General features: G+C 40.0%; 1 protein-coding gene and 1 long non-coding RNA gene across 15 annotated transcripts in view; one reads left to right on the top strand and one right to left on the bottom strand.

The window, feature by feature from the left end:
* The window catches only part of SGMS1 (sphingomyelin synthase 1), a 205,689-nt gene that overhangs the window by 95,528 nt on the left and 88,521 nt on the right, over positions 1–21,640 (bottom strand). The gene's annotated exons all lie outside the window — the stretch shown is intronic.
* LOC122461226 lies at positions 6,363–7,299 on the top strand. Its single transcript, XR_006283059.1, has 2 exons — positions 6,363–6,406; positions 6,689–7,299. It is a non-coding gene; the product is annotated as an uncharacterized LOC122461226 (long non-coding RNA).

The raw sequence follows: 21,640 nt of genomic DNA on the forward strand, positions 1-21,640 counted from the left end.
CAGTGACCCATTGTTTCATGTTCTCTGTGTATATAAATCTCCCCACTTTATTTTCCAATGAATGCATCCGATGAAGTGAGCCGTAGCTCATGAAAGCTTATGCTCAAATAAATTTGTTGGTCTCTAAGGTGCCACAAGTCCTCCTTTTCTTGAAGCAAATCTTATGTACTTCAGTTTTCAAACAGTTTCAGTCTTTTCCCATCCTTACTTTACACCACTGCATAAGAAGGCTGTCTTTGCTGTTAGTTGTATTATTCCTCTCTGAGATGTTCCAAACAATCTTAGTAATCACTTTTACTCTTAGATTAGTAAACTGGTCTTCCTCTGAAGTTCAGTTGCCTTCTTAAAGAAAGATATTTAACTTAATCTAAGCTTTTTGAAAGTGCTTATTACATTCAGTCTCTCCACAAGAATACCCAGAAAGCTGAGAGCAGAGAGTTCAGTGGGCTGCTTTCTTCCTTGGAGCTGGTTTTCTGAAACAATATATTTCAGAGTAGCAGCCGTGTTAGTCTGTATTCGCAAAAAGAAAAGGAGTACTTGTGGCACCTTAGATACCAACCAATTTATTTGAGCATAAGCTTTCGTGAGCTACAGCTCACTTCATTGGATGCATTCAGTGGAAAATACAGTGTGAGATTTATATACACAGAGAACATGAAACAATGGGTGTTACCATACACATTGTAAGGAGAGGTTTCAGAGTAGCAGCCGTGTTAGTCTGTATTCGCAAAAAGAAAAGGAGTACTTGTGGCACCTTAGAGACTAACAAATTTATTAGAGCATAAGCTTTCGTGACCTACAGCTACTGCATCCGATGAAGTGAGCTGTAGCTCACGAAAGCTTATGCTCTAATAAATTTGTTAGTCTCTAAGGTGCCACAAGTACTCCTTTTCTTATTGTAAGGAGAGTGATCACTTAAGATGAGTTATTATCAGCAGGAAAGCGGGGGGGGGGGGGAAGGGAGAAGGAGAAAACCTTCTGTAGTGATAATCAAGGTGGGCCATTTCCAGCAGTTGACAAGAACGTCTGAGGAACAGTGTGTGGGGGGGGGGGGGAAATAACATGGGGAAATAGTTTTACTTTGTGTGATGACCAATCCACTCCCAGTCTCTATTCAAGCCTAAGTTAATTGTATCCAGTTTGCAAATTAATTTCAATTCCGCAGTCTTTCGTTGGAGTCTGGTTTTGAAGTTTTTTTGTTGAAGGATAGCCACTATTAGGTCTGTAATCGAGTGACCAGAGAGATTGAAGTGTTCTCCGACTGGTTTTTGAATGTTATAATTCTTGACGTCTGATTTGTGTCCATTTATTCTTTTACGTAGAGACTGAAATGATATAGCATCTTCAGGAAAACAGTGCAGTTCTTCAATGTTTCCTTAAGAAATAAGTCCTGTTTCTTCCTAGGAAAAGGTTTAAAGTCAAAAGGTTTAAAGGTAGTGGCCTGTTAGCTAAGCATCTGTGCACTAACATCATGCTTTTTGTACTACCTTTTTTATACAACCTTCTTACACTCAATGGTGCAGTGTAGCTTAGTGATGGGTAAATTTAAAGACTGTAATTTCTCACTACTTCGGTTGGAGAGATCTCTTCAGGGCTGTGTCATGCAAAGAGTCTGATCAGATGTGTTAATAACCCTCTATTTTATCTCTGGATGACTGAATTAATTTGCATTGCAGAGACCTAGTTCACAGCTCACTCCAGTTAAAACTGGAATGCCAGATTCACAGAGCCAGTTTCAGCTCCATGATTCTGTTTGTGGCCTTTCATGCAAGTTAGAACAGCCTGGGGGTTAACTCTAAAGTGCACAGCTGTCAATGGTTCCCAAGGGACCATGCGCTCTTTTATCTTCATTTGGTGCTGTGTGGGCCACTCACTCCTCTCTAGAGCTGCAGGGTAGATGACCCTGTAAGAGCTGTCTACATGGTCTCTACATGCACTGGGTGCCCCCCCATAAATACTCATCTAGGAGGATAAGGTTAGTTTCCATTCTCTTTGTGACACGTGAGTCAAGAAAATAATTTGCCCCAAAATCTCTAATTAAATTTAATAGTCAGGAATTTTTTAGATAATACTAATCTAAGATTGTCCTGCTGAATATATATACACATACAACAGCAGCCTTTTGCTATGTATGTTTTTCTGCTGTTGCTAGTTAGGCATGGCTTTTTCTCTTTGGAATATCCTTCATAACTTCAAGATTTTCCCCTGTGATGGCTGAACTGTTACGAACTGATTACGAACTGATTACTGATTATGAACGCCACAATTTCCATTATGGAACTTTAAGAATATCGTCCATAGATTCTTTACCAGAGATAATTAATAAAGCTATATCGGATAACATACTATATACAGTTACATTTTCACTATCATTCAGTTTGAAACATTTTCAGAACATACAAAGTATTATGCAGTTCAAATAAAACAGGTATTCAGCACTACCATGGTACGTTTCAGATGTGTTTTAAACAAGAATAATGAAGCTAACAATAAGTTTACTATATGAAAAATCTCCATTTCAGTTCAGCATCATGTTTGAAAGAAACATTTCCACTTAGTAGGGACTTTGTATCGTGACCTGTGGCACACAAAGTTTCATTCTAGATTGGAAGATGGCATTTCCAGTATGGGAAAGAAAGGAGTGGTTGCACTTATTACCTTTACTTCTCCTTGAAAGCAAAGGCAGAGGAGTCATAGTCCACAAGATACAGAGGTTACAATGTACAAGGTCTATTCTGTTACAATTCTTCCTCACAGGGAATAAATCCCAAACAAAGAGGATCTCCCTTTTACAGAGAGCACGAGGTTCCTGAATCTTCATTACTAAGTGCCACAAGAGGCATACAGTGTAGTAACTAATCTCTATTTGATGTTCTCTTAATACATTTATGTTTTCCACAAAATTATGTTTTTTATCTTTTCCTTGAGAATCATTATCTCGTAGTTTGCTTTTGCATATTGATGACATCATAAATCTAGTGAACAAAGTTGTTTTAAAGTTTTTCCTTCTTTCAAAGTTTTGGTGAAGTGAGCATTTTAACATATATTAGAATTTAAAAATATTAAAAATGTAATGCTTTAGGATAGATTCTGCAACTATTACTCCCACTGCACAAGAAGCAACTTACTATTCCTCTGATTTAAAATTGGACTGTGTCTATAGTAAGATACTAGTTAATATGCATAGATTTAAGCATGTGAGTAGTGCCACTGAAATTAAATGTTTGCAAGATTGGGATCTTGATCTTCTGCTCCTGTGATGACTTTTTATTTATTTATTTTTAGAGGAGATTTTATAATTTACTTTTAGAGGAAAATTATCTGACACCCTGTCTGCTATATATACAAGCACATTTTTCGTTTCCATTACACATCAAGAACATATGCACTTTTTCTCAGGTTCAGAAGGAAGTGGGAGGCAGACCAATTAAGAGTCTGTGGGCAAAGATAAAAGGTGTAAAAAATAGGGGCAACATCATGGCAGAGGTCTACTATAGCCCAACAAACCATGATAGGGGAGGTAGATGATGCATTTCTAAAACAAACAACTGAAATACACAAAAAGACAAGAGCTGGTGAGTTATTGGGGACTTTAACTACCCAGACATCTGCTGGAAAAGCAATATGGCAAAACAGAAAATTTCCAGTAAGTTCTTGGAATGTGTTAGGGACAACTCTATGCTCCAGAAAGTGGAGGAAGAAACCAGGAGACAGCCACTGTAGACTTGACTCTGACCAACAGAGAGGAACTGGTAGCAAATCTGAAGGTGGAAGGCTATTTGGATTAAAGTGATGATGAAATGATAGATTGCACAATTGTACGGAAAAGAAGGAGTAAGAGCAGCAGAATAAGGACAATGAACTTCAAAAAAGTAGATTTTAACAAACTGCCAGAACTGGTAGGTAAGGTGCCATGGGAAAAAAATCTAATGGAAAAAGAGTTCAGGAGAGCTGGCAGTTTCTCAAGGAGGCAATATTAAAGTAGGATGACCATATGTCCTGTTTTGGCGAGGACAGTCTCTTTTTTAAGCCCTGTCCCGGCCATTTGGCAAAACTGGGCATTTGTCCTGTTTGCTCTTGCCAGCTGATCATCAGGTATTATGTAAATATTCTTTAATATTCTATAAGTTAGATGTATTTAAGTCAGCAGGGCCTGATGAAATTCATCCTATAGTACTTAAGGAACGAGATAAAGCAATCTCTGACCCATTAACAATTATCTTTCAAAACGCATGGAGGATGGGTGAGGTCCCAGAAAAGTAAATAGGGAAACAAAGAAGACCTGGAGAATTATAAACCAGTCAGCCTAACTTGGATACCTAGAAAATTATTAAACTATCAGTTTGCATGCACCTGGAGGATAAAAAAAATTATAAATAATAGCCAGCACGGATTTGTCAAGAACAAACCAATTCAATTTCCTTCTTTGACAGGATTACGGGCCTAGTTGTTAAGGGGCAAGCGGTAAACAGAGTTGAGTCAATCCTTTGTGTCTAGTGGAGACCAGCCCCTGGTGTCTAGCTAACAATTGATCTTTCAAGTTACTGACCCCTTAGGATTCAGAGTAGCAGCCGTGTTAGATCTGTATTCGCAAAAAGAAAAGGAGTACTTCTGGCACCTTAGAGACTAACAAATTTATTTGAGCATAAGCTTTCGTGAGCTACAGCTCACTTCATCGAATGACCCCTTAGGAGGTGCTAAACACCTTATAATTCCATTCAACAGAACATCAGTGCGAGCAAATGTGCTCAGCTCCTCCCAGGAAGCAGCATAGAGAACAAAAATCATGTCTTGCATTTACATAACTTGTGAATAAGTTTCAAAAAGTCACTACGGATGTTCTATACTTGGTTAATGGAGCCAAGATGTGCCACATTTGTGCTTGTGGGCCACTGCAAACCAAAAACTGAAAAACCACTGCAGTGCAATCAGAACGAGTTCACGTAGAATGCAGTTTTTCCACTAAAAACCATCTACGTGCCTTCAGTTGATATGCCAAGCAATGCTTATTTATATTTTAAAATAATGAATTTGGCAAGCAAAAGAGCACTAAAAATTGAACTGAACACACTGCAAAATGGTTTCTACCCTTTTTAACCATGTTCCTATCTCACTTAAATATTTATTTTCTCAGATTTAGTCTGCATTTTTATAGCTTCACAGCACAATCACCTAAGTGACAATGTTCAGTTCTATTTACACTGTCTATCAGTGTTCGAACATGAATCTCAGTTTCTTATTATCCGGGGCTATCTATCTGGAGCCAGCACTTTCCAGTAGAACTAGAATCAGATGCAAATCAAAAAAGGTACTGAATGTGACTGGTGTTGGGTGATCTGGGCTAGGGTTAAAAACAGAATGAGCCAAATTTATTGTCTATACACCCTCTGTGTAATCCCACTGACTCTTTTGGAGTTGCACAGAGCACAGTGGATAAAAATCAATTATTTTTTTTTAAATTAAAAAAAATGGATTTTTTTGATAAAATGCTTTTTATGGGAAAAAACCTATCTAAAGATAATTTAAATTAAGATATATTATAGCTCAAAGATATCTCATTGAGGAATAGAGATTATAAATTCTAATTCTATAGTATGAGATAATATATTCATGTAATGTTTCAGAAAAGTTTTGTAAATGAGTTCCAATAGTTCATGGATTAGGGACCCAATCTTATGGGATTCCAGGGGCTTCTGTATAGATTATTTAGGTTAATCTTTCTATCTACCCACCCAATGGGACTCAGTGCTCAGTCTAGAAGATACTACCAGAGACGCTTAGTTTTGCAGTTCTCAAACTGTGGATTTGTGTCTCCAGAGATAAAATGCTTGTTAACAGCAAAAATGTTTTCAAATGATTAATTAATTAATTAAATAAATATATAGAGGTGAGAAATAGCAGACCTCAACCCTATTGTCCCTCTGCAAATTTGTGTACACAGAGTTAATCTCTTACCTCTCTCTAAAAGTGCAAAGTTTCATAAACTTCAATGAATAGAAGATTATTGGGGGCAGAATAGATCTGGACAAGGAGAAGAAGTCTGGAGATAAATGTGAGAAGGGAGGGACAGGCAGTAGAAACAAAAGTGAAACTGTTTGAGCAGCATATTCCAGAAGTCTTGAGGTCTTTCTCAGTGTAGCCTTCATTGATTTGAGCTCTACCATAGCATTCTCTCACTAGAAGGGAAAACCTATAAGGGCAGCAGCCATAAAAGAGACCCAGTTTGGGAATATTTTAATGAAGTTCCTCTACCTATGGGTAAGACAGGCATGCATGTAAAATGCAAACAGTGCAACTAAGAAATGCAAGGCTTGAATGAAACAACATCATGAGAAGTGTTCCTTCTCAGGAAGAAGCTGGGTTGGAGATGATGAAAGGAACATGTCTGAACATGCAGGGTCTTCAGGTTGGTAAACTTTTTTATTTCATACTTCTTTTTTAAGGACTGCCTGTCTTGCTTCTGGACTATTCTTGAATTCTCATGTTTGAGCAAAAATTATAGTTGTTACTCTATGGTACTATCATTTTAGATGCAGCTGTGATAAAAAAAATAATTAGCTGAAATAGGCAGATCTTCCTTTTACAATTTCACCTTTAAAGTAGTAAAGAGTGTCAGTGAATGCAATGAGTACTAAATGAGCAGTATGGTAATAATAATTAAATAACTGTATTGACTTATTTTGTTTAGGAGAATCCATCCTCAACATTCAGGATTCTGAAGACTATCCACCTTCAAGATCACCATCATTTTCTATAGTTTCAGAGTTATCTGCCAAAGACAGTGTTTCAGTCATATCATGTATATCATATAACCACAATATATCACCTGTAGCAAAAAGAAAAAAAATCTCCATCATCCAGAAACAACCATAGATAAGTTTGTTATAAGAACCAACAGATTACAAAAAGAGGTGTAATTGATGAAAAAATTGCCTGGGTTGTTTATGCAACAAACTCTCCTTTCCATATGATTGAGAACCCACACTTTATTAACATGGTTCAGTCATTAAGACCAGAATACAGTCCACCCTACAGCGCAGATGTCACAGGCAAATTGCTGGATAAACTGTATGAAAGAGAAATTGAGCAGCGTGCAAAAAGTCTAGAGCAGGGATAGGCAACCTATGGCATGTGTGCCAAAGGCGACAGGCGAGCTGATTTTCAGTGGCACTCACACTGTCCAGGTCCTGGCCACAGGTCCGCGGGGCTCTGCATTTTAATTTAATTTTAAATGAAGCTTCTTAAACATTTTAAAAACCTTATTTACTTTACATACAACAATAGTTTAGTTATATATTATAGACTTATAGAAAGAGACCTTCTAAAAACGTTAAAATGTATTACTGGCACCCGAAACCTTAAATTAGAGTGAATAAATGAAGACTTGGCACACCACTTCTGAAAGGTTGCCGACCCTGGTCTAGAGGGTAAAATTGTTAACCTGAGTCTTGATGGGTGGTGCAATATACACAATGATCCCGTTGTATGTGCTTGTGACACACAGAAAACTAACACAGCTACCCCTCTGATACTTGACACCATGCAAGGCACTGCATTTAGTCGTATTGAGTGGAAATCCATCAACCTCATGAAGAAACTTCCACAAGTACAGACAGATATCTTCCTTTTCAAATGCAAATGGATGGACATCATAATAAATGATGTCCATCCTTCCTCTGTAGCATGGGGCATGGTTGACTTGAGGGAGGCTTCTCTGCTCCTTGAAGTCTTTGAATCATGATTTAAAGACTTCAATAGCTCAGACATGGGTGAGGTTTTTCATAGGAGTGGGTGGGTGAGATTCTGTGGCCTGCGCTGTGCAGGAGGTCGGACTAGATGATCAGAATGGTCCCTTCTGACCTTAGTATCTATGAATCTAAAATGAACTGAAGGTGAAAAATCCATTGCAATCTACATACTGCACAGACCACAGTGAGAGATTATACCATACACTATCAAAGAAACTCAGGATCCTCCTGATCAGCATCCTATACAGCAAACAGGAAAACATCAAAAAAGAGCTCTCCAACCTGGAGACGCTCATAAATAACCAAACGTCCATACAAACGGACTTTACTAAAATAAGACAGGAGATCTACATTACACATTTCACCTCTCTACAAAGGAAAAAGGACTCTAAGCTGTCTAAAATCCTACCTGCACACATGGGGCCACAACAGTAGTACCCCTAACTCACCCAGCAATATCATCAATCTACCCAGCTACACACTCAGCCCGGGAGACGAGTCTGTCCTATCTCAGGGACTCTCTTTTTGCGCCACCACCCCCACAAACATGGTACAGTTCTGCATTGATCTAAAAGCCTACTTTCGCCATCTGTGACTCAAAGAATACTTTCAAAATAACACTGAACAGCGCACTGATATACAGATAACCTCCCACAAACAGCACAAGAAGAATTCCACATGGACTCCTCCTGAGGGTCAAAATGACAGTCTGGACCTATACATAGAATGCTTCTGCCAATGTGCACAGGCAGAAATTCTGGAAAAACATCACTTGCCTCATAACCTAAGTCGTGCAGAACACAATGCCATCCACAGCCTCAGAAACAACCCTTACATTATAATCAAAGAGGCTGACAAAGGAGGTGCTATTGTCATCATGAACAGGTCTGACTACCAAAAGGAGGCTGCCAGACAACTCTCCAATATCAAATTCTACGGGCCACTTTCTTCAGATCCCACTGAGGAATACACTAAGACACTGCACCATCTACTCACGATACTCCTTACACTAACACAGGAACAAATCAACATACACTTAGAACCCCGACTGGGGTTATTCTATCTACTACCCAAGATCCACAAACCCGGAAATCCTGGGACGCCCCATCATCTCGGGCATTGGCACTCACTGAAGGACAGTCCGGATATGTGGACTCTCTACTCAGACCCTACGCCACCAGCACTCCCAGCTATCTCTGTGACATCACTGATTTCCAGAGAAAACTACAGTGCATTGGTGATCTTCCAGAAAACACCATCCTAGCCACCATGGATGTAGAGGCTCTTTACACAAAGATCCCACACACAGATGGAATACAAGCTGTCATGAATAGTATCCCTGATGATGCCATAGCACAACTGGTTGCTGAGCTCTGTGACTTGATCCTCACGCACAATTATTTCAAATTTGGTGACAATACATACCTTCAGACCAGTGGCACCGCTATGGGCACCCACATGGCCCACAATATGCCAACATTTTTATGGCTGACCTGGAACAACACTTCCTCAGCTCTCGTCCACTCACGCCCCTTCTCTAGCTACACTACCTACATTGATGACATCTTCATCATGTGGACCCATGGGAAGGAAACCCTGGAAGAATTCCACCACGATTTCAACAGCTTCCACCCCACCATCAACCTCAGCCTGGACCAATCTACATGGGAGGTCCACTTGCTAGACACCACGGTGCACATAAGTGACGGTCACGTTAACATCACCCTATACAGAAAACCCACCGACCACTATGCCTACCTTCATGCCTCCAGCTTCTGTCCCTGACACACAACACTATCCATGGTCTACAGCCAAGTGCTGAGATACAACCGCATTTGCTCCAACCCCTCAGACAGAGACCAACACCAACAAGATCTTCACCAAGCATTCTCAAAACTACAATACCCGCATGAGGAAATAAGGAAACAGAACAACAGAGCCAGACGTGTACCCAGAAGCCTCATGCTGTGAGACAAGCCCAAGAAAGAAACCAACAGAATTCCATTGGCCATCACATACAATCCTCAGCTAAAACCTCTCCAATGCATCATCAGTGATCTACAACCCATCCTGGACAACGATCCCTCACTTTCACAGGCCTTGGGAGGCAGGTCAGTCCTCACCCACAGACAACCTGCCAATCTGAAGCATGTTCTCACCAGCAACTACACACTGCACCATAATAACTCTAACTCAGGAACCAATCCATGCAACAAGCCTCAATGCCAACTCTGCCCACATATCTACACCAGCGACACCATCACAGGACCTAACCAGATCAGCCGCACCATCACCAGTTCATTCACCTGCACATCCACCAATGTAATATACGCCATCATGTGCCAGCAATGCCCCTCTGCTATGTACATTGGCCAAACAGGACAGTCCCTACGTAAAAGGATAAATGGACACAAATCAGATATTAGAAATGGCAATATACAAAAACCTGTAGGAGAAAACTTCAATCTCCCTGAACACACAATAGCAGATTTAAAGGTAATCTGCAGCAAAAAAACTCCAGGACCGGATTTCAAAGAGAAACTGCTGCGCTTCAGGTCATTTGCAAATTTGACACCATCAGTTCAGGATTAAACAAAGATTATGAATGGCTAGCCAACTACAAAAGCAGTTTCTCCTCCCTTGGTGTTCACACCTATACTGCTAGAAGAGGGCCTCTTCCTCCCTGATTGAACTAACCTTGTTATCCCTAGCCTGATTCTTGCTTGCATATTTATACTTGCCTCTGGAAATTTCCACTACATGCATCTGACGAAGTGTGTATTCACCCACGAAAGCTTATGCTCCTATATTTCTGTTAGTCTATAAGGTGCCACAGGACTCTTTGCTGCTTTAACAGAAGAAGGGAATGACTTCCTTACAGAAACAATTGATATATCAGGAAATGCACACACAGCAGAATACTTACAAGAAGAAGCAGTAAAAACTATAACAAACTGTGAAAAAAAATTCAAATGTCTATTATGCAAGTTGGTCCCAGACAATGCTGCAAATGTATCCAAGATGAGAAGAAACTATTTAGAAGCGAGTCCCAAGCTAACATACAGTTGCAGTGCTCATTTGATGCACCTCCTAGCCAAAGACTTCAGTGTTCCAGAAATAAAGGCTAATGTTGTTGAAGTTGCAAAATACTTCTGTAACAACCACTTTGCAGCAGCTGCTCTGAAAAAAGTGGGAGGAACCAAGCTAACTCTCCCACAAGACATGCGATGGAAATCAGTATTGGACTGTTTTGAGCACAATATCAAGAACTGGCCTAATCTGATGACAGTTTGTGAACAAAATCGTGAAAAAATAGATGGCACTGTCACAGCCAACATTCTCAACATTGGGCTTAAGAACTCATGTTGAGTACCCTGAAGCCTATTTCTGTAGCCTTGAACAAAATACAGGGAAATAGCTGTTTTATTGCTGACACTGTTGAAATTCGGAGTGAGTTCTTAAAAAGAGAAATATGCAATGACACAGTTCAATTACAAGCATTAAAAAAACGAATGGGACAAGCACTAACTCGAGCTCATTTTCTTGCAAATATTCTGAATACTCAGCATCAGGGTCAAACCTTAACTGCTGGAGAAGAGGAGTTGGCTATGACATGGACACCCAGCAATCATCCCTCCATAATGGCAACTATAATAAGCTTCAGAACTAAGGGTGAACCATTCAAGAAATATACGTTTGCTGATGATGTTTTCAAGAAAGTCACAGTGAACTGGTGGAAGTCACTTAAGCACTCGGATTCAGAGACTGCTGAAGTGATAATCTCACTTTTAACAGCAGTAGCTTCTTCTGCCAGTGTAGAAAGAATATTTTCTTCCTTTGGACTAATTCATTCCAAATTGAGAAATCGTTTGGGACCTGAAAAAGCAGGAAAGCTTGTTTTTCTTTTCCAGATTATGAACAAACAGGAAAATGAAGGTGAAGACGACTGAGTTAGCTGCAGAAGCCAATATTTTACGTTTCTCATGTTGACCTGGCTGACATAGTCGATTTAATTTTTGTTTTGTTTTTAAAAATATTTCATCTAACTATTTTAGTTAAAAACAATTTTAACAAAAACAAACCTGATTTTAAAAAACTTGAATCTTTAACTAAATTCAAAAATTCATATGCTTATTTTGTTAAAATATTATATGTTTGCTGTTGAAGAAAAAAATCCAGAATACATAATGTTGTTGTTTTAGTTAAATAAAACTATTTAAATGTCTGTCTGGTGACGTTCTCCTCCAAGAGGCATGGCAAAAAAATCCTCCAAATATTAATGATTAACCTGTTGAATTGGAGATAGTTCACCTCCCAATGACTTCATAAATATCTGCTTCAATTACCGTTGGTAAATGAAATAACAGAACAATCATTCATTTTCTGATACAGCTGTAAAACTAATCTGAAAACTTTTCAAAATAAATCACTTTAAGAATGTATAGTGTGTACCTTCTAAAAATGAAACCTACAATTACCTCTGAGTTGTGAAGAATACGTATTAAGGTTATAACCACCACCAAATCACTAGTATAACAACCAAATAAATCACTAGTCAGGAAGACTCGATTTAATCATCAACTTCTACATAAAAGTGCACTTTTATGTAGCTATCCATGATTAAATCAAGTCTTCCTGACTACTGATTTATATCATGATTTAAATCAAATCCACCCTAGTTTGCCTTTCATTTGCACCATATTTTAGTAGCACATAAAAAAGACAGAATTTGACAAAGTAAAATGTTAAAATATTAATACCCAAAATACACTACTTATAGATGCTGTTCAGACATGTCAAAAGAGACCCTGCCCTGAGAACTTACAGTCTGAAAGACAATGTAAAAAACAAGGATTAGAGGTGGAATAACATTTACAATAAATATGAACAGGATAATAAAAATAATAAATGCAACCAACCACTATACAGCACATGATGGAAATGGCAGTTTCACACTTTGAAACTTGGTGCTGAAGTATTTGTCTTGGCCTTAGAATCTATTTAATGTTACTATCTCTTACACAGATCACCTTTTACAAGCCTTTAAAGCAGTGAAGTGAACTTCCCTACCATGCAAAAAGAAAAGGAGTACTTGTGGCACCTTAGAGACTAACAAATTTATTTGAGCATAAGCTTTCGTGAGCTACAGCTCACTTCATCGGACGCTGTAGCTCACAAAAGCTTATGCTCAAATACATTTGTTAGTCTCTAAGGTGCCACAAGTACTCCTTTTCTTTTTGCGAATACAGACTAACCTGGCTGCTACTCTGTTCCCTACTACTGTATTCTTTGTTTAGAGCCATCCAAAAAACCAAACCTAATTTCAACTAAAAATCCATCATCCCCTTTTCAGCACAATCATAATTATGCATTGAAGTCCATAAAATGGTGAGAAGCAAACTCTCTCCTTTTACAGTCAGAAAAAAAACCAAACCAGTTAGGAAAAACTAATTTCTGGTTCACATTTTAAACGTGAGATAGTATCTTCTGCCAGACTAGAAGTGTATCCTTTGACTACTTATTACCTAGCACAATGGGATCCTGGTCAATGACTAGGACTCTCAGCACTCCGGAAATATAAATCAATCAATCAATAAATAATAATTTAGTGATCCATATCCTGCAATTCCTTCAGTCTTTACTGAAGCCAATCAACACTTGATCAGAGTAAGGTCTGAATAGGTCTGCCTCTATGCACTTGAACCTACGAGTAAGGTTTGTGTGTCTGTCATGTAAGTCATGGATTCCGTGACTTTCCATGACTTCTGCAGCTGGTGCGGCTGCTCAGGGGCTGCCCCTTGGGACAGCAGCAGTAGCTTAGGCACAGGAGGGGCAGGGCGTTGGACAGCATTTACCTTGGGGAGGGGAGCTTCGGGGACATGCCGATAGGGGCTGGATAGGGAGCCTGCCAGCCCTTCCCCTGACAGCACCAGCAGGGGTCCCGGGCCATACGCCGCTGCTTCCCCTGCAGAGATTCCAAGTCGTGTGCTATCACTGTTGCCTCCTCTCTCCCCTCACCCCTCCACCAGCGCCAGCAGGGGTCCCAGACTGCGCGCTGCCACCTACCCTCCACCCCAGCACCAGCATGGGTCCTGGGCTGCATGCCACCACCCACCTCCCCGCGCCCAGCACTCCCGGCCCCCAGCTTGAGATTTAGTTAGGGGTATATAATAAAAGTCATGGACAGGTCACGGGCCGTGAAGTTTGGTTTACTGCTTGAGACCAGTCCATGACTTTTACTAAAAATACCAGTGACTAAAACACAGCCTTACCTATGAGGTGCTGAGCACTTACCTTGGGGCTTTATTTGATCATAGTACAATGATTGCTACTGTATATTACTACTACTCTTTTCTTAAAATAAAAGATACTGTACGGATATACCACTGTATAACTGTATTACCTTCATACACAAGTGTATATTAAACACAAATTGCCAAATTAAATTTGCGTCAGCATCTCTCAAATAATTTTAATTGAACTACCCCATAATAATGGGCTTTTTTAATTAACTTGATTAAAAGTATTTTGTCAAAATTTGTTAAATGTTCCAATGACAATTTTCATACAAGTATATTCTTTGTTGAGCAGCACACTTGAAGCAAAAAATGGAAAAGAGAAAGATCATTTACCTTTAGAGTTCAGAGTAGCAGCTGTGTTAGTTTGTATTCGCAAAAATAAAAGGAGTACATGTGTCACTTTAGAGACTAACAAATTTATTTGAGCATAAGCTTTGTGAGCTACAGCTCACTTCATCGGATGCATTCAGTGGAAAATACAGTGGGGAGATTTATATACACAGAGAACATGAAACAATGGGTCTTATCATACACACTGTAAGGAGAATGATCACCTAAGACGAGGTATTACCAGCAGGAGGGGAGTTGGGGGAGGAAGAAAACCTTTTGTGGTGATAATCAAGGTGGGCCATTTCCGGCAATTGACAAGAACGTCTGAGGAACAGTGCGGGGTGGGGAGGGGGAAATAACATGGGAAAATAGTTTTACTTTGTGTAATGACTCATCCATTCCCAGTCTCTATTCAAGCCTAAGTTAATTGTATCCAGTTTGCAAATTAATTCCAATTCAGTAGTCTCTCGTTGGAGTCTGGTTTTGAAGTTTTTTTGTCGAAGAATAGCCACTCTTAGGTCTGTAATCGAGTGACCAGAGATATTGAAGTGTTCTCCAACTGGTTTTTGAATGTTATAATTCTTGATGTCTGATTTTTGTCCATTTATTCTTTTACGTAGAGACTGTCCAGTTTGACCAATGTACCTGGCAGAGGGGCATTGTTAGCACATGATGGCATATATTGCATTGGTAGATGCGCAGGTGAACGAGCCTCTGATAGTGTAGCTGATGTGATTAGGCCCTATGATGGTGTCCCCTGAATAGATATGTAGACACAGTTGGCAACAGGCTTTGTTGCAAGGATAGGTTCCTGGGTTAGTGGTTCTGGTGTGTGGTTGCTGGTGAGTATTTGCTTCAGGTTGGGGAGCTGTCTGTAAGCAAGGACTGGCCTGTCTCCCAACTGTGTCCATATATCTAGTCAGGGGACACCATCAGAGATATAGCTATTTAACTTTAGAAATCTTTTCAATTTATAAAAGGAGAGAGAAAACTCACTTATGGCTCCTATGACCAACACATATTATAGCCACCCTCAACCTCATTTTATTAATCTAATTTCTTTGAGGAATATTTTCCAAATAAAACTTTCAATTTTTAATGTAGAAATATCTTAACTCATCCCTTCTCCTCCTATTCTGGCAGTCCAAATTAATTCTGGCTTTTTTAGTCAGTTCTCTTTGACCTACTCTTCAGAACCTACTGGGACTGTATCTCCTTAATCATACGTTTGTTCTCTTTTTATACAGTGCTTCTCTTTTTGTACAATAACAGGCATTACTATTCACAAGAAATTCAGCTCCATCTCAACTTCAGATTACTCTCCCTGAGTTTCTTTTATCAGCGCAAGAGTGGAGGATCTTTTTACTTTCTTCACTGAGAATAAAACTTTATTGAAGAAGGTCAAATCCTTATGTCTCTTTCTAAACTCTTTCCTGACTTATTCATTCAGATTCTGCTTTAGCCATAATGCCAGAGAACATAGGTCATAATAAATTTGTGGCCTTATACTAACATACCCTTTTATTTCTTTTCTTTCCACATCGCTGCATCTTTATTTTTTTTAATTAGTATAATCTGGAAATAATATTCCTAGGGGGCTGCTAACACTAGCTGAGGAAAATAGAAAGTTTGCCTTATTACTCATTATTGCATTCAATGAAGTGAGCTGTAACTCATAAAAGCTTATGCTCAAATAAATTTATTAATCTCTAAGGTGCCACAAGTACTCCTTTTCTTTTTGCGGATACAGACCAACACGGCTGCTACTCGGAAACCTGCCTTATTACTGAGACCTCACTCTTGAAATGCAGATTCAACAGACCTTTTCCTACACGCCACACAGTGAACTCCTTCTCTTGAGGTTTCCTGACCCCCCCTTTTATCATTGTATCTTTCATGTCTCAATTTTCTTACCATTTTCTTTCCCCTCCCTTTTTTTCCCCCACCCATACTTGATTTTATTTGCTAAACACAGATATCAGCATCTGTGATTAAATGGCTCACTTTTTCTTTTTCTGGTACATTTTTAATCAGTTAACTTGTGAGTATGTCTGTTCATTGGCCATTAAGCCCCATTAGCAACTGTGAATTTTTGTTCATGACACTTTTCCTTTTCAGCATTAGCAGCCTTTTTGTCATATACTCCACTAGTCCTTCAGATAAAGGCCATCCTCCTCCTATTACTGGCTCTGCTTTTCTTGCCTAAATACTGTTTCATGCTTTTAGGGAAGGTCATTGAATATCTGTAGACCTGGATTTTAATGGAGGGCATAAACATAGGATGGGAGCCTGATGGAGGTGAGCTTTACATCTTCCCTCTTGAAGCCACTTTTCTCGGCTTCCACACTTAGGTGATCTTGCTTTCCCCAAAATGGGCTCTTGTTTACTGACAGGAGTACACTAAATTAAAGTTTTATCTTTAGAAAGCCTGGCCTATCATCAGAAAAACTGGTTTATTTGCGAAAGGGACTGTGTCCTCCACAACATATTCAATTTCTGTTGCTTGCTAAAACAAGCCAACAAAAGGAGGCATAATAACAGCCCAAAAACTTGCATGCAAATGCCAACTATTCCCTAATGCAGGGAGCTGTCAATGTGAAACCATTACAATAAACCCTTTCAGAGTCTTCGAACATGTCAAGCAGATGAATGATTCAACTGGAACTTCAGGATTTTGGATTCCTCCCACTTCTAACTCCCACAACACCCACCAGCAAGCCCATTTTCGGTTGGCAGCAATAAAGTATAAAACACTATATCATACCAAAATTAAAACAGAAAGTAGAACCAATTGAACACAAAAAATATCAACAGCACACACTGGCTTCCTGGACTTGAAATGGAAATCAAGATCATTACCATAATTATGGTCAAGCGAATTTATTCAAAAATGCCACCAAGAACAACAGTACCGAAGTGCTTCTTTATATAACACATTAACATTGGCGTTTTGTTAAAAAGGTAATTTTAGTGCTCATGAATGGTGTCAGATGGAAAGGATTTGAAAATGAAATAGACTCTTCGGTTCTTGTACCAGAACAGCATAGACAGCAACAGTGTGGGCTTCCCCTTTGGTATCCATCCATTGAATCCAATTCTGACCTAGAGCAATTACAGTAGTTCCTTTACCATGACCACTCAATTCTCAGTTCCTCCATTCAGTCAGCCAGCCATTTAATGCCAATGTGCTATTAAGTCTGTATAGAATAGACATTATCCCACTAGGAAACTGATGGACCAGATAACATCATTTGAAACATGAGCAGGAGTACTTGTGGCACCTTAGAGACTAACAAATTTATTAGAGCATAAGCTTTCGTGAGCTACAGCATCCGATGAAGTGAGCTGTAGCTCACGAAAGCTTATGCTCTAATAAATTTGTTAGTCTCTAAGGTGCCACAAGTACTCCTTTTCTTTTTGCGAATACAGACTAACACGGCTGCTACTCTGAAACATGAGCGTAAGTTAAAAACTCAGGGGAGAGAAAAATAAAAAAGGTGTCACTAACATGTTCATTTTAACAAATGCTATTAATTTATTTTTACTAGGCAAAAACTGAAAGCCACTAACCTGAGTTATACTTGAAGCCATACCTTACCTGTAAGGGATATGTAGACTTGCAACACTAATCTTCAAACTTCATATTTACTTTGCATCATGAACGTGCTGGGGGTTGTTAATTAAAAGCAAATGGTTTATTCTAAAAAGGAATCTTTTATGCATAATGATAGAAATATTTTAAAAACTGATTCTTAAAGAAGGGACCAAACACCACAGTTTGGATCTGGTACCATACTTCCCCAACATTAGACAGTGTTTGGATCATGGTTTTAAAATGAACCTATCCCTACTGAAATGTCTTGGACTATAAATGTCTCTATATAGACAAAACCCCACGCAAAATGAGATTTTCACAACATTTCGTAAACTAACTATAATAAAACCCAGAGGAAAGTTGAAGTCTAAAGCTGCATGAGAAAATATGGTGCCTCTCTCTTCACAGACTTTCCAAAGCTCATGCCACTTGTACAAATTTATTAGGAAACAGAAGAACTATCACGTATAACTCAATATTAAATTCTGGGTCAAAACAGTGTCAAAACAGAGGGAGTAAAGTCGCCCTACATAGCTACCCCATTTGTCAAGGTTCCTTCCCCACTCTAAATCTAGAGTACAGATGAGGGGACCTGCATGAAAAATCCCCTAAGCTTATTTTTACCAGCTTAGGTTAAAACTTCCCCAAGGTACAAACTATTTTACCTTTTGTCCCTGGACCTTATTGCTGCCACCACCAAGCATCTAACAAAAACAACAGGGAAAGAGCCCACTTGGAAACGTCTTTCCCCCCAAAATCCCCCCCAAGCCCTACACCACCTTTCCTGGGGAAGGCTTGATAAAAATCCTCACCAATTTGCATAGGTGAACACAGACCCAAACCCTTGGATCTTAAGAACAATGAAAAAGCAATCAGTTTCTTAAAAGAAGAATTTTAATAGAAGTAAAAAAAATCACCTCTGTAAAATCAGGATGGTAAGTGCCTTACAGGGTAATCAGATTCAAAACATAGAGAATCCCTCTAGGAAAAACCTTAAATTACAAAAAGACACAAAAACTGGAATATACATCCTATTCAGCACAACTTATTTTATCAGCCATTTAAACAAGACAGGTTTCAGAGAAGCAGCCGTTTAAGTCTGTATTCGCAAAAAGAAAAGGAGTACTTGTGGCACCTTAGAGACTAACAAATTTATTAGAGCATAAGCTTTTGTGAGCTACAGCTCACTTCATCGGATTCATCGAAAGCTTATGCTCTAATAAATTTGTTAGTCTCTAAGGTGCCACAAGTACTCCTTTTCTTTAAACAAGACAGAATCTAACGCATATCTAACTAGATTGCTTATTAACCCTTTACAGGAGTTCTGACCTGCATTCCTGCTTTGGTCCCAGCAAAAGACCACTCAGACAGAGAGAACCCTTTGTTTCCCCCCCAACTCCAGCTTTGAAAGTATCTTGTCTCCTCATTGGTCATTTTAGTCAGGTGCCAGCGAGGTTGTCTTGGCTTCTTAACCCTTTACAGGTAAAAGGGTTTTTCATCTGGTCAGGAGGGATTTAAAGGTGTTTACCCTTCCCTTTATATTTATGACACGCCCCCCAAATCACAGACAGGGTGAAACGCTGGCTGTGATTTCTTCCTGGAGCTCTAGGAGAAAACAGAGTTAATAAGACACATGCACCTCTAAATATACTACCAAGTATATAAAGACTAACAATATTTTCCACATCTCAAGGACGATTTTAACCAGTTGATTCTGGGAAACTTTCACGGGAGAGTGCATCAGCCACTTTGTTAGAAGCTCCTGAGATGTGCTGGATGTCGAAATCAAAATCTTGGAGAGCTAAACTCCACCAAATAAGTTTTTTGTTATTTCCCATGGCGGCACGAAGCCACTGTAGCGCAGCATGGTCGGTTTGCAGGTGGAAACGCAGTCCCCAAATGTATGGGCGTAGCTTTTCCAGAGCATAGACAATGGCATAACATTCTTTTTCACTGACTGACCAGTGGCTTTCCTCTCAGACAGCTTCTTGCTGAGAAACGCTACAGGGCAGAATTTTTGATCTGGTCCTTCCTGCATTAAAACTGCTCCCACACCACGCTCGGACGCATCTGTTGTTACTAGGAACAGTTTGTCAAAGTCTGGGGCCTTTAGCACAAGGTCAGACATGAGTGTCATTTTAAACTGGTTAAAGGCCTTCTGACACTCTTTGGTCCACTGAACGGCATTTGGCTGTTTCTTTTTGGTTACGTCTGTCAGTGGGGCGGCGATTTGGCTGTACTGCAGTACAAATCGCCAAACATATCCGGTCAAGCCTAAGAAGGATTGGACCTGTTTCTTTGACTTTGGGACAGGCCACTTTTGGAGAGCATCCACTTTGGCCTGTAGGGGGTTGATAGTTCCTTGACCCACCTGGTGTCCAAGGTAAGTCACTCTGTTTAGGCCTATTTGACACTTCTTAGCCTTAACAATTAGTCCTGCCTCCCTTATGTGCTCAAAGACTTTTTGTAGATGTTCCAGGTGTTCTGCCCAGGAATCCGAAAATATGGCCACATTGTCAAGGTAGGCAACTGCATATTCTCCTAATCCCGCTAGGAGACCAGCTACAAGTCTTTGGAAGGTGGCGGGTGCATTCCACAGCCCGAAAGGGAGTACATTAAATTCCTACAGCCCGACATGTGTGGTGAAGGCTGACCTTTCCTTGGCGGATTCATCTAGCGGTACCTGCCAGTACCCCTTGGAAAAGTCCAAGGTAGAGATGAACTGGGCTCGTCCCAGTTTCTCCAATAGTTCATCTGTGCGTGGCATTGGATAGTTGTCTAGGCGAGTTACAGCATTTAGCTTATGGTAGACCATGAAAAAACGTAGCTCCCCATCTGGAACTAGAACCACTGGAAATGTCCATGCACTGCCAGAGGGATGGATTACACCCATCTGTAGCATATCCTGGATCTCCCGTTCTATAGAAGTTTTAGCTTGAGGAGACACCCGGTAAGGTTGGACTTTAATTGGGTGAGCATTACTTGTGTCAATGGAGTGGTATGCCCATTCAGTCAGCCCTGGAGTGGCTGAGAACGTTGGCGCGTAGCTAGTGCACAGCTCCTTGATCTGTTGTCGCTGCATATGCCCAAGGGTCATGGAGAGGTTCACCTCTTCCACTCCACCAGCACTTTTCCCTTCATAGTAGACACCTTCAGGCCACTCAGCGTCATCTCCTCCTTGGGCTGTAAACTGACAAACCTTTAATTCTCTGGAATAAAAAGGCTTTAGAGAATTAAGATGGTACACCTTAGGCTTTCGGTTGGAGGTGGGGAATGCTATCAGATAATTAACAGCTCCCAGGCGCTCCTGGACTGTGAATGGCCCTTCCCACGACGCTTCCATTTTATGGGCCTGGAGCGCTTTTAAGACCATGACCTGGTCCCCTACTTTGAAGGAATGCTCTCTGGCATGTTTATCATACCAGGCTTTTTGCTCTTTTTGAGCATCCTGTAGGTTTTCTTTAACAAGGGCTAAAGAGGTTTGGAGGGTGTTTTGTAGGTTGGTTACGAAGTCCACAATGTTAGTTTCTGGAGAAGGTGTAAACCCCTCCCATTGCTGCTTCATCAACTAAAATGGCCCCTTAACCTCGCAGCCATATACAAGATGAAATGGTGAAAACCCTAAACTGGGATGTGGTACAGCTCTGTAGACAAAGAGCAACTGCTGC

The sequence above is a fragment of the Dermochelys coriacea genome, chromosome 7 (genome assembly GCF_009764565.3).
Source record: "Dermochelys coriacea isolate rDerCor1 chromosome 7, rDerCor1.pri.v4, whole genome shotgun sequence".
NCBI classification, from domain to species: domain Eukaryota; kingdom Metazoa; phylum Chordata; order Testudines; family Dermochelyidae; genus Dermochelys; species Dermochelys coriacea.